Source organism: Triticum aestivum, chromosome 1A, assembly GCF_018294505.1.
Source record: "Triticum aestivum cultivar Chinese Spring chromosome 1A, IWGSC CS RefSeq v2.1, whole genome shotgun sequence".
In the NCBI taxonomy this organism is placed as follows: domain Eukaryota; kingdom Viridiplantae; phylum Streptophyta; class Magnoliopsida; order Poales; family Poaceae; genus Triticum; species Triticum aestivum.
Genome location: NC_057794.1, coordinates 119,585,465 through 119,597,023, shown reverse-complemented (window position 1 = coordinate 119,597,023; position 11,559 = coordinate 119,585,465).

Genomic DNA, 11,559 nt, shown 5'->3' with positions numbered 1-11,559 from the left:
GCCTCATGGGCAAGATGACTAAGACTCTGTTCTTCGGAACAATGGAGCGAGCAACAGATTTGTTGGAAATCATACATACTGATGTATGTGGTCCGATGAATATTGAGGCTCACAACAAGAATCATTATTTTCTGATCTTCACAGATGATTTCAGCAGATATGAGTATATCTACTTGATGAAACACAAGTCTGAAACATTTGAATAGTTCAAAGAATTTCAGAGTGAAGTGGAAAATCATCGTAACAAGAAAATAAAGTTTCTACAATCTGATCGTAGAGAAGAGTATTTGAGTTACAAGTTTGGCCTTCAGTTAAAAACAATGTGAAATAGTTTCACTACTCACGCCACCTAGAACACCACAATGTAATGGTGTGTCCGAACGTCATAACCGTACTTTATTAGATATGGTGCGATCTATGATGTCTCTTACCGAACTACCACTATCGTTTTGGGGTTATGCATTAGAGACAGCTGCATTCACGTTAAATAGGGCACCATCTAAAATCCGTTGAGACGACGCCTTATGAACTGTGGTTTGGCAAGAAACCAAAGTTGTCGTTTCTGAAAGTTTGGGGCTGCGATGCTTATGTGAAAAAGCTTCAACCTGATAAGCTCGAACCCAAATCAGAGAAATGTGTCTTCATAGGATATCCAAAGGAAACTATTGGATACACCTTCTATCACAGATCCGAAGGCAAGACTTTTGTTGCTAAATTCAGAAACTTTCTAGAGAAGGAGTTTCTCTCGAAAGAAGTGAGTGGGAGGAAAGTAGAACTTGATGAGGTAGCTGTACCTGCTCCCTTATTGGAAAGTAGTTCATCACAGAAATATGTTCCTTTGACTACTAGACCGATTAGTGAGGAAGCTAATGATGATGATCATGTAACTTCAGATCAAGTTACTGCCGAACCTCGTAGGTAAAAACAGAGTGAGATCCGCACCAGAGTGGTACAGTAATCTAGTTCTAGAGGTCATGTTACTTGACCATGACGAGCCTACGAACTATGAGGAAGCAATGATGAGCCCAGATTCCACGAAATGGCTTGAGGCCATGAAATCTGAGATGAGATCCATGTATGAGAACAAAGTATGGACTTTGGTTGACTTGCCCGATGTTCGGCAAGTCATTGAGATTAAATGGATCTTCAAGAGGAAGACGGACGCTGATAGTAGTGTTACTATCTACAAAGCTAGAATTGTCGCAAAAAGTTTTCGACAAGTTCAAGGTGTTGACTACGATAAGAGTTTCTCAATCGTATCTATGCTTAAGTATGTCCAAATCATGTTAGCAATTGCCGCATTTTTATGAAATCTGGCAAATGGATAAACAAAACAACATTCCTTAATGGATTTAAAGAAGAGTTGTATATGATGCAACCAGAAGGTTTTGTCAATCCTAAAGGTGCTAACAAAATATGCAAGCTCTAGCGATCCATCTATGGACTGGTGCAAGCATCTCGGTGTTGGAATATACGCTTTGATAAGTTGATCAAAGTATATAGTTTTATACAGACTTGTGGTGAAGCCTGTATTTACAAGAAAGTGAGTGGGAGCACTACAGCATTTCTGACAAGTACATGTGAATGACATATTATTGATCGGAAATAATGTAGAATTATTCTACAAAGCATAAAGGAGTGTTTGAAAGAAGTTTTTCAAAGAAAGACCTCAGCGAAGCTGCCTACATATTAAGCATCAAGATCTATAGAGATAGATCAAGACGCTTGATAAGTTTTTTCAATAAGTACATACCTTGACAAGATTTTGAAGTAGTTCAAAATGGAACAGTCAAAGAAAGATTTCTTGACTGTGTTACAAGGTGTGAAATTGAGTAAGACTCAAAGCCCGACCATGGCAGAAGATAGAAAAAGAATGAAAGTCATTCCCTATGCCTCAGCCATAGGTTCTATAAATTATGCCATGCTATGTACCAGATCTATTGTATACCCTACACTGATTTTGGCAAGGGAGTACAATAGTGATCTAGGAGTAGATCACTGAACAGCGGTCAAAATTATCCTTAGTGGAATAAGGATATGTTTCTCAATTATGGAGGTGACAAAAGGTTCGTCGTAAAAGGGTTACGTCGATACAAGTTTTGGCACTGATCTGGATGACTCTAAGTCTTCATCTGGATACATATTGAAAGTGGGAGCAATTAGCTAAAGTAGCTCCGTGCAGAGCATTGTAGACATAGAAATTCGCAAAATACTTACGGATCTGTATGTGACAGACTCGTTGACTAAGATTATCTCACAAGCAAAACATGATCACACCTTAGTACTGATTGGGTGTTAATCACATAAGCGATGTGAACTAGAATACTGACTCTAGTAAACCCTTTGGGTGTTGGTCACATATCGATGTGAACTATGGGTGTTAACCACATAAAGATGTGAACTATTGATGTTAGATCACATGGCGATGTGAACTAGATTATTGACTCTAGTGCAAGTGGAAGACTGAAGAAAATATGCCCTAGAGGCAATAATAAAGTTATTATTTATTTCCTTATTTAATGATAAATGTTTATTACTCATGCTAGAATTGTATTATCCGGAAACATAATACTTGTGTGAATACATAGACAAACTAAACGTCACTAGTATGCCTCTACTTGACTAGCTCATTAATCAAAGATGGTTATGTTTCCTAACCATAGACATGTGTTGTCATTTGATTAACGGGATCACATTATTAGGAGAATGATGTGATTGACATGACCCATTCCATTAGCTTAGCACCTGATCGTTTAGTATGTTGCTAGTGCTTTCTTCATGACTTATACATGTTCCTATGACTATGAGATTATGCAACTCCCGTTTACCGGAGGAACACTTTGTGTGCTACCAAACGTCACAACGTAACTGGGTGAGATGATGTATTTCGAAATTAGGATTTGTCACTCCGATTGTCGGAGAGGTATCTCTGGGCCCTCTCGGTAATGCACATCACCTAAGCCTTACAAGCATTGCAACTAATGAGTTAGTTGCGAGATGATGTATTACGAAACGAGTAAAGAGACTTGCCGGTAACAAGATTGAACTAGGTATTGAGATACCGACGATCGAATCTCGGGCAAGTAACATACCGATGACAAAGGGAATAGCGTATGTTGTTATGCGGTCTGACCGATAAAGATCTTCGTAGAATATGTAGGAGCCAATATGAGCATCCAGGTTCCGCTATTGGTTATTGACCAGAGACGTGTCTCGGTCATGTCTACATTGTTCTCGAACCCGTAGGGTCCGCACGCTTAAGGTTTCGATGACAGTTATATTATGAGTTTATGAGTTTTGATGTACCGAAGGAGTTCGGAGTCCCGGATGAGATCGGGACATGACGAGGAGTCTCAAAATGGTCGAGACGTAAAAATTGATATATTGACGACTATATTCGGACATCGGAAAGGTTCCGAGTGGTTCGGGTATTTTTCGGAGTACCGGGGAGTTACGGGAATACGGGAGAAGAAGTATATGGGCCTTATTGGGCTTTAGGGGAGAGGAAGAGGCAGGTCGCGCGCCCCCCAAGGCCTAGTCCGAATCGGACTAGGGGGAGGGGCTGCGCCCCCTCCTTCCTTCTCTTCCCTCTTCCCCTTCCTTGTCTCAAACTCCTACTACATGGAAGGACTCCTAGTTGGACTAGGAAAGGGGGAATCCTACTCTCGGTGGGAGTAGGACTCCCCTAGGGCGCGCCATAGAGAGGGCCGGCCCTCCCCTCCTCCACTCCTTTATATATGGGGGCAGGGGGCACCCCATAGACACACAAGTTGATCCACGTGATCATATTCTTAGCCGTGTGCGGTGCCCCCTTCCACCATAATCCTCGATAATATTGTAGTGGTGCTTAGGCGAAGCCCTGCGATGGTAGTACATCAAGATCGTCACCACGCCGTCGTGCTGACGGAACTCCTCCCCGACACTTTGCTGGATCGGAGTTCGGGGATCGTCATCGAGCTGAACGTGTGCTAGAACTCGGAGGTGTCGTAGTTTCGGTGCTTGATCGGTCGGGCCGTGAAGATGTACGACTACATCAACCGCGTTGTGCTAAAGCTTCCGCTGTCGGTCTACAAGGGTATGTAGATCACACTCTCCCCTCTCGTTGCTATGCATCACCATGATCTTGCGTGTGCGTAGGAAATTTTTTGAAATTACTACGTTCCCCAACAAAATGTCGGCCGCCGGACACATGGGGGAGCAAATCCCCATGGAGAGTGCCGATGGGGGCCATAACCAATTCGGCCCCCAGCCGAATACAATTCCGGAGACCTATACAGCTCCAGAATCCGGCAAGCAGCCTCCTTCGAAAGAAGGAGGTGCACCAATTCTACCGGTGACCTCTGTCCATCCAGAGGCACCGGATACTCTAATGGAAGCGCTGCGAAGTGATTCCATTGTTGAGGAACACCGTACCCTCATGGGTACAGTAGTTGAGAGGATTCACTCCGCAAAGACCAGATTGACCGAAGCCTGCACAAGCCTTCTAACAGGCTTTGAGGTATGAAAATGCAATTTATGCAAAAGGAATGTCATAGTATAGATAGTAGCCCCTGAGACACTATCCGGTGTTCGAAAAGAAAAGCCGGACAGAGGATCAACTTAATTTTCGCAGGAGACTAACCATACGTGTCTATGTGAATAAGCAGGCGTCTTTGCTGGCTACGACCTCTCATGCTGCTGAGGTCTCCGGACTGAAGTAGAGTCTGGAGCGGACCGAGGAAGAGCTCGGCCGCATGAAAAAATAGGTAGAACACCATCAAGGTATGCAATGACCTTGTGTAGATTCAGGAAGGATGAATGATTTGAGTTGACCATTGTTCCATAATATTTTGTAGGAGCGGTGACCGAGGTGGAGACCCTCAAGAAGGCGATGGCCAAAGCCCAGGAGAGAGCGGCAAAGGAACAAGCCGCTCGTGAGAAACACGAGGCCAGGGTTGGTGAGGTCCAGCAGGAGCTCCAGGACGCCCTGAAGAAATGCGAGTCCTTGGAGCACAATATTGCGGACCAAGAGTCTGAACTTGCCAAGGCCCGCAAAAGCGCACACGATGCCTGGGTTGAAGCCCAGGGCGCCCTCCAGGAAATCTAGGAGGCCAGAAAAATCATGGCGGGTAAGGCCTTTATTATGCAGAGCAAGTATGTGAAGAAAAGGTTCCTCTTACTGACCCGGATTTGGAGTTATCCAGTGCCGTTTGCGGATCTGCCACGCAGTGTTGTCGATGATGTGGAATTCTTCCGAGCTGAAGAGGGGACCTCAACGAAGAAGTTGTTCTGGTCGTAGTAGCTTGCACCAGAGCATCCGGTGCCCTTTAGCGATCAGCTAAAACAGCTGACCGGATTGCATAGGGTGGCCGAACTGGCCATGAAGGATTTGATAATCCGTCTATGGCCTGCCGACGCTATGCCCAGCAGCTACTTCGGGCTCATGAATCGGTTGGTCGATGCCTACCCTCGGCTTGATGCCATCAAGCGGTCGGTCTGCATTGAAGGTGCGCGGATGGCCTTCGCCCGTGTCAAGGTGCAGTGGGCGAAGATGGACGCCATCAATCTTGCCACCAAGGGACCGCCCGTGGGCAAGGAGCAACGCATGCCCGAGCGGTATTTTGATGATGTCCTAAAGGGATCCCGCATTGTAGAGGGCCACTGTTCAAAAGACATTAGCTTTGAATGAAGTCATTCATATTATCCCCTCCTGTATTCTGAAACAAAGTCTTATATAATATAATGTTTGTTGTTTGAAAATTTTACCTCCTGTGCGGCCATTTTGTTGAATCTGAGATTTGGCCAGTCGTCGGCTTCAGCCCTCACGTAGCTAGTACGGGGGTGTTCGGGATGAATCTAAACACTCTTGATCCAAGAGTTTGGTCCTTGAAGGAGGTGTTTAGCGCAATGAACCAGGCAACCGGACTATGTGGCTTTATCACTCTCACTTAGCCATAGGATTTTGACAATAGAAATGTAGGCACAGCCCCTAGTTAGTATATAATCTGGACTAGGGTGTTGTAGACACCTGATCGGGTAGAGACCGATTTGTCGCACAATGCGGCAAAAATCGCAAAAGATTTTTAACCTCCGAATAGCTGACCAGCTCTCGCCGTATCATGACAGTTAGTTTTTGGCTTTCCCTACTGAGGTGTTTGCTTGGGTAAACCGGAAACACAATCGCAGTAGTTCTCCCTTTACTACCCTAGCCGATAGGACAGAATGTAAGGTAGCAAGCACAGGAGCCGGGCAACCCAACTATTGACCAAAGACATGATTCGGAGCCGATGCATATAATGCTAAACTTCGGGGTGCCGAACTATACTATAAAAAGTGTTCGGACTTTGTTGTTGTAGTATGGAGCGTAATGATGCCCCTGGTGAATTAAAGTGTACCAAAATGTATGGGTGCAATCGATAAGAATAACGAAATAAAATGAAGTAGTAAGCTAGTGCCACGTAGGTTGGGCCGCAAACTGTTTCCATTATAATTTGATTAATACGTCAAAGTATATTTGTACGGATAGTGCGATAAGCAACAGGGCTATTTATCATGCCAAGACCAAGGGGGAGCTGCGTGCGGGTCCTGAAAATAGGTAGAATGATCATCAATAAGAACATCTAGAGACCCCCCACATGTTTGTGCTGCTTGCCGCCTTGGTATATCCGTCCTTCGAAAGGACCGATGATCAGGCCGTCGAGAGGGACCTGTAGAGAAGAGACTAAAAATAGTGAAAAGGAAAAGGAAAAGTATGTGTGGGAGCCATAGGATGGACCACAATCAAGTTATGCCTCCGTCTATGCCCATGGTATTTTGAGTGCGTAGTTATGTACGCACAACACGTACGCCGCCATTTGGTTGGGATTTAGACGGAGGCCGAATTGCTAGTCGAGCTCCTGACGGGATGGACTGTCCTGTTGCGGAGTAGTCCGGACTCGTTTGACAGTGTCCAGGAGCTTGGCCGCCGAATTAAGGTTCTGCTTGATAAGGCCGCTCTGTACTTCTGCTGCTAGGGCCGCGGTTTGCTCCTCAGTACGGAGGGAGCGCTCGGTGTTTCCATTGACTGTTATGACACCGCGTGGTTCGGGCATCTTAAGTTTGAGATAAGCATAGCATGGCACCGCATTGAATCGAGCAAATGCAGTTCGTCCAAGCAGTGCGTGATAGCCACTGCGGAAGGGGACGATGTCGAAGATCAATTATTCACTTCGGAAGTTGTCCAGGGATCCGAAGACAACTTACAATGTGATTGAACCCATGCAGCGGGCCTCTACACCTGGTATTACTCCTTTAAAGGTAGTTTTTGTGGGCTTGATCCTTGATGGATCGATGCCCATTTTGCGGACTATATCCTGATAGAGCAGGTTGAGGCTGATGCCGCCGTCCATAAGGACTCGCTGAGGTGGAATCCATCAATAATTGGGTCAAGGACCAGTGCAGCTGAACCTCCGTGATGGATACTGGTCGGATTGTCCCTGTGATCGGAAGTGATCGGGCAGTACGACCATGGGTTGAATTTTGGGGTGACAGGATCTATCGCATAGATGTCCGTGAGTGCATGTTTGCGCACCCTCTTGGGGATATGGGTAACGTATATCATGTTCATTGTTTTAACCTAGGGGAAACTTCTTCTTCCACCCCCCCCCATGCTCGGCGGACGGGGCTCCTCGTCATCATTCTCGCTTTACGACCCCTTCTCCTTGTCTTCGGCATTTAACTTGCCGGCCTGTTTGAAGACCCAACAACTCTGGTGGGTATGATTGGCTGGTTTATCAAGGGTGCCGTGGATCTGACATGGACGATCGAGTATGCGGTCTAGGCTGGAAGAGCTTGAATTGTTCCTTTTATATGGCTTCTTCCGCTGATCGGACTTGGAGCCACTGAATCCGGCGTTGACCGCCGTGTCATCAGTATTGTCACCATTGTTTCGACGCTTATGCCTGTTGCATCGGGGCTTGCCGTTGCTATTCTTGGCTTCGGAGGTGCCAGGTTTGCTTGCATTATGATTGCTACGGGCTAGGCAACTATCTTCGCCCGCGCAAAAGTGGGTCATAAGTGTCCTGAGGGCCGCCATGGACTTCGGCTTTTCTTGGCCGAGGTGTTCGGCAAGCCATTTGTTGTGGATGCTGTGCTTAAAGGCCGCTAGGGCTTCGGCATCCGGGCAGTCGATGATCTGGTTCTTTTGAGTTAAGAACCTTGTCCAGAATTTCCTAGCTGACTCTCCGGGCTATTGAACTATGTGACTTAAGTCGTCGGCATCCGGGGTCGGACGTATGTGCCTTGGAAGTTGTCGCGGAAGGCGTCTTCCAAGTCCTCCCAGCTGCCAATGGAGTTTTTGGGCACGTTGTTCAACCAGTGCCGAGTTGGTCCCCTGAGTTTTAGCGGGAGGTATTTGATGGCATGAAGATCATCACCACGGGCCATATGAATATGGAGAAGCAAGTCCTCAATCCATACTGCGGGATTTGTTGTTCCATCATAAGATTCGATATTTATGGGTTTAAACCCTTCTGGGAATTCATGCTCCATTACTTCATTGGTGAAGCAGAGTGGGTGTGCGGCGCCTCTATATCGGGCCAGGTCATGATGTAGTTCGGATGGAGTCCGTCTGCGGCTTTCGGTCCGGGCGTGATTATGCTTGTCATGTTTGGCTTGATAGTCGTCGTCGCGCATCAAGGCATGCCCCCGTGATCTGTAGATCGACCTGGCCGGACCTGCTTTATTCTTCAGGTCCTGTCATAGGTCATATGTGTATCCCCGAGCCGTTGTGTCTCTACCTTTACGGCGAGATAGTATGGGCCGGTGATCGGCTTGAGTTGTCGTTTTGTCCCGGCCACGTGGTGGTCGGTTAGCGGCATTACGTGTTGCTGGTACGGGCTCAAGTGCCTCGTCATTGAATTGAGGTAGCATTTTACGCTTGGGTAACTTTTGGTTGGGCGCACGAGGCCGTATTCCTCGGCTGCCAGGACATTAGTCCATCTGTCGTTGAGTAGACCTTGATCAGCTTGAAGTTGCTTCTGTTTCTTTTTCAGACTCCTTGTGGTGGCTATTAGTCGTTGCTTAAAGCACTCCTACTCGAGAGGTTCCTCGGGCAAGATAAAGTCTTCGTCGCCGAGGCTCACCTCGTCCTCAAAGAGTGGAAGGTAATTATTGTCCTCCGAGTCTTTGTTTGCAGCCTGTTCGTCAGGGCTAACTTGCCCATCGTCCTAATCATATTGTTCAAAGTTTTGCTCGACTGGGTTTTCTTGGTCTTTGGCATCGTCCGGATTATTGTTGTCTCTCGTGCCGGTATTGCTGTCTTTGCTGCGGCGTGATTTAGAGCGGCCTCGTCGGTGTTTTGGTTGTATCTCGGGAGGTTTATCCTCTACTGGATTTTTCTCATTGTCGCCGCCACCCTCCTTGGGTGTATCCACCATGTACGCGTCATACGAAGAGGTGGCCGTCCAACGTCCGGTAAACGATGGGCTTTGGGCCTACTCTTCTCCAGCATCGTCGTCCATACCATCGATGTCTTCGGAGCCGTAATCGAGCATGTCAGTTAAGTCCTCGACAGTGGAGGTGAAGTGGGTGGTGGGTGGGACGTAAAATTCCCCGTTCTCAGCCCCTAGTCTGGGCTGGGCGTAGTTCAGACATTGCTCCCTCGTAATGACGAGGGATCGCATCAAGTCCAGAGCCTCACTTAAAGGCGAGGTTTGGCCAGGGAGAAGAGAATCCCTGGAGTACGGCAGGGAGGGGATTCCTCAGCCGAGCTCACAGGATGCTGACTCCGAGAGTTCGGAGCCAGTGTCCGGGGAAGAGTCCGGCTTTGTGATGGTTGCCAGCGACACTGCTTCCTCCGGCCCTCACGTACTAGGCTTAGTGGCCACAGATAGTCTGGCGGGTTTAGAAATCCTGACTTCGGACCTGGCAATGCACTCCGGCTCTAAGGCCAGAGCGGAGGTTGGGGTCGTGAATCCTTGGAAGTTCAAGTCTCCTCGGATGTCAGTGACATAATCCAAGTTTCCAAAACTAATCTGGTGACCTGGGGCGTAGCTGTTGATCTTCTCTAGATGGCCAAGCGAGTTGGCCCGCAGTGCGAAGCCACCGAACACAAAGATCTGACCGGGGAGGAAAACCTCTCCCAGGGCAGCATTGTTGTAGGTGATTGATGGAGCCATCGAACCTTCTGGTGACGACGCAGTGGAACTTTCAATGAAAGCACCAATGTCGGTGTCAAAACCGGCGGATCTCGGGTAAGGGGTCCCGAACTGTGCATCTAAGGTCGATGGTAACAGGAGGCAAGGGACAGGGTGTTTTATCCAGGTTCGGGCCCTCTTGATGGAGGTAATACCCTACGTCCTGCTTGATTGATATTGATGAGTATGAGGATTACAAGAGTTGATCTACCATGAGATCCTTGTGGCTAAACCCTAGAAGTCTAGCTTGTGTGATTGTGATTGCCTCTACGGACTAAACCCTCCGGTTTATATAGACACCGGAGGGGCCTAGGGTTGTACAAAGTCAGTTACAGAGAAAGGAAATAATACATCCGGATGCCAAGCTTGCCATCCACGCAAAGGAGAGTCCCATCCGGACACGGGAGGAAGTCTTCTGTCTTGTATCTTCATAGCCCTTTAGTCCGGCCCATGTTACATAGTCCGGACGCCCGGGGACCCCTTAATCCAGGACTCCCTCACACCCCCCCACATATACATATATAGGTTGGAGGGGAGGAGAGATAGCCAAGGGGGCGCCCCAAGTAGGAGGAATCCTACTTGGGGTCCTCCCAATTCGGCCTCCCCCTTTCCATGTATGCATGAAGGGGAAGGAAAGAGGGGGTGAGGGAAGGAAGTGGGAATCCTAATCCATACTTTCCTTGCCCTTCCCCCCTTTCCTTCTTTTCCTCCTATAGCCTTATAGGGCACACCAGCCCCTTGTGGGTTGGTGTGTTCCTTCACAAGTCCCATATGGCCCATAGGATTGCTGGGGGTACCCGAAACACCTTCCCGTGACCCGATAAGTACCCGATACCCTCTGGAACACTTCCAGTGTCCGAATACCATAGCCCTATATATATTATATATATTATATATGTGTGATCTCATCCGAGACTTTGATACGTCCATTTTGCATCATGTTTTCTTACTATTATTTATAATGTTTTTATCCATAATAATGCTTTTTGGAGTAATTCTAATGCCTTTTCTCTTATAATATGCAAGGTATACACAAAGAGGGAGAATTCCGGCAGCTAGAAATCTGGATCTGGAAAAGCTACGTCATGCCACCTATTCTACACAACTCCAAACAAGCTGAAACTTCACGAGGATTTTTTATGGAATATTTGAGAATTATTGGAGCAAATAACTACCAAAGGGGGCCCACCAGGTGGGCACAACCCACCTGGGCGCGCCAGGGAGCCCAGGCGTGCCCTGGTGGGTTGTGCTCACCCAGGCCCACCTCCAGTGCCTATCTTCTGGTATATAAGTCATTTTGACCTAGGAAAAAATAAGGAGAGGACTTTCGGGACGGAGCGTCGTCGTCTCGAGGCGGAACTTGGGAAGGATCACTTTTGCCCTCCGGCGGAGCGATTCCGCTAGG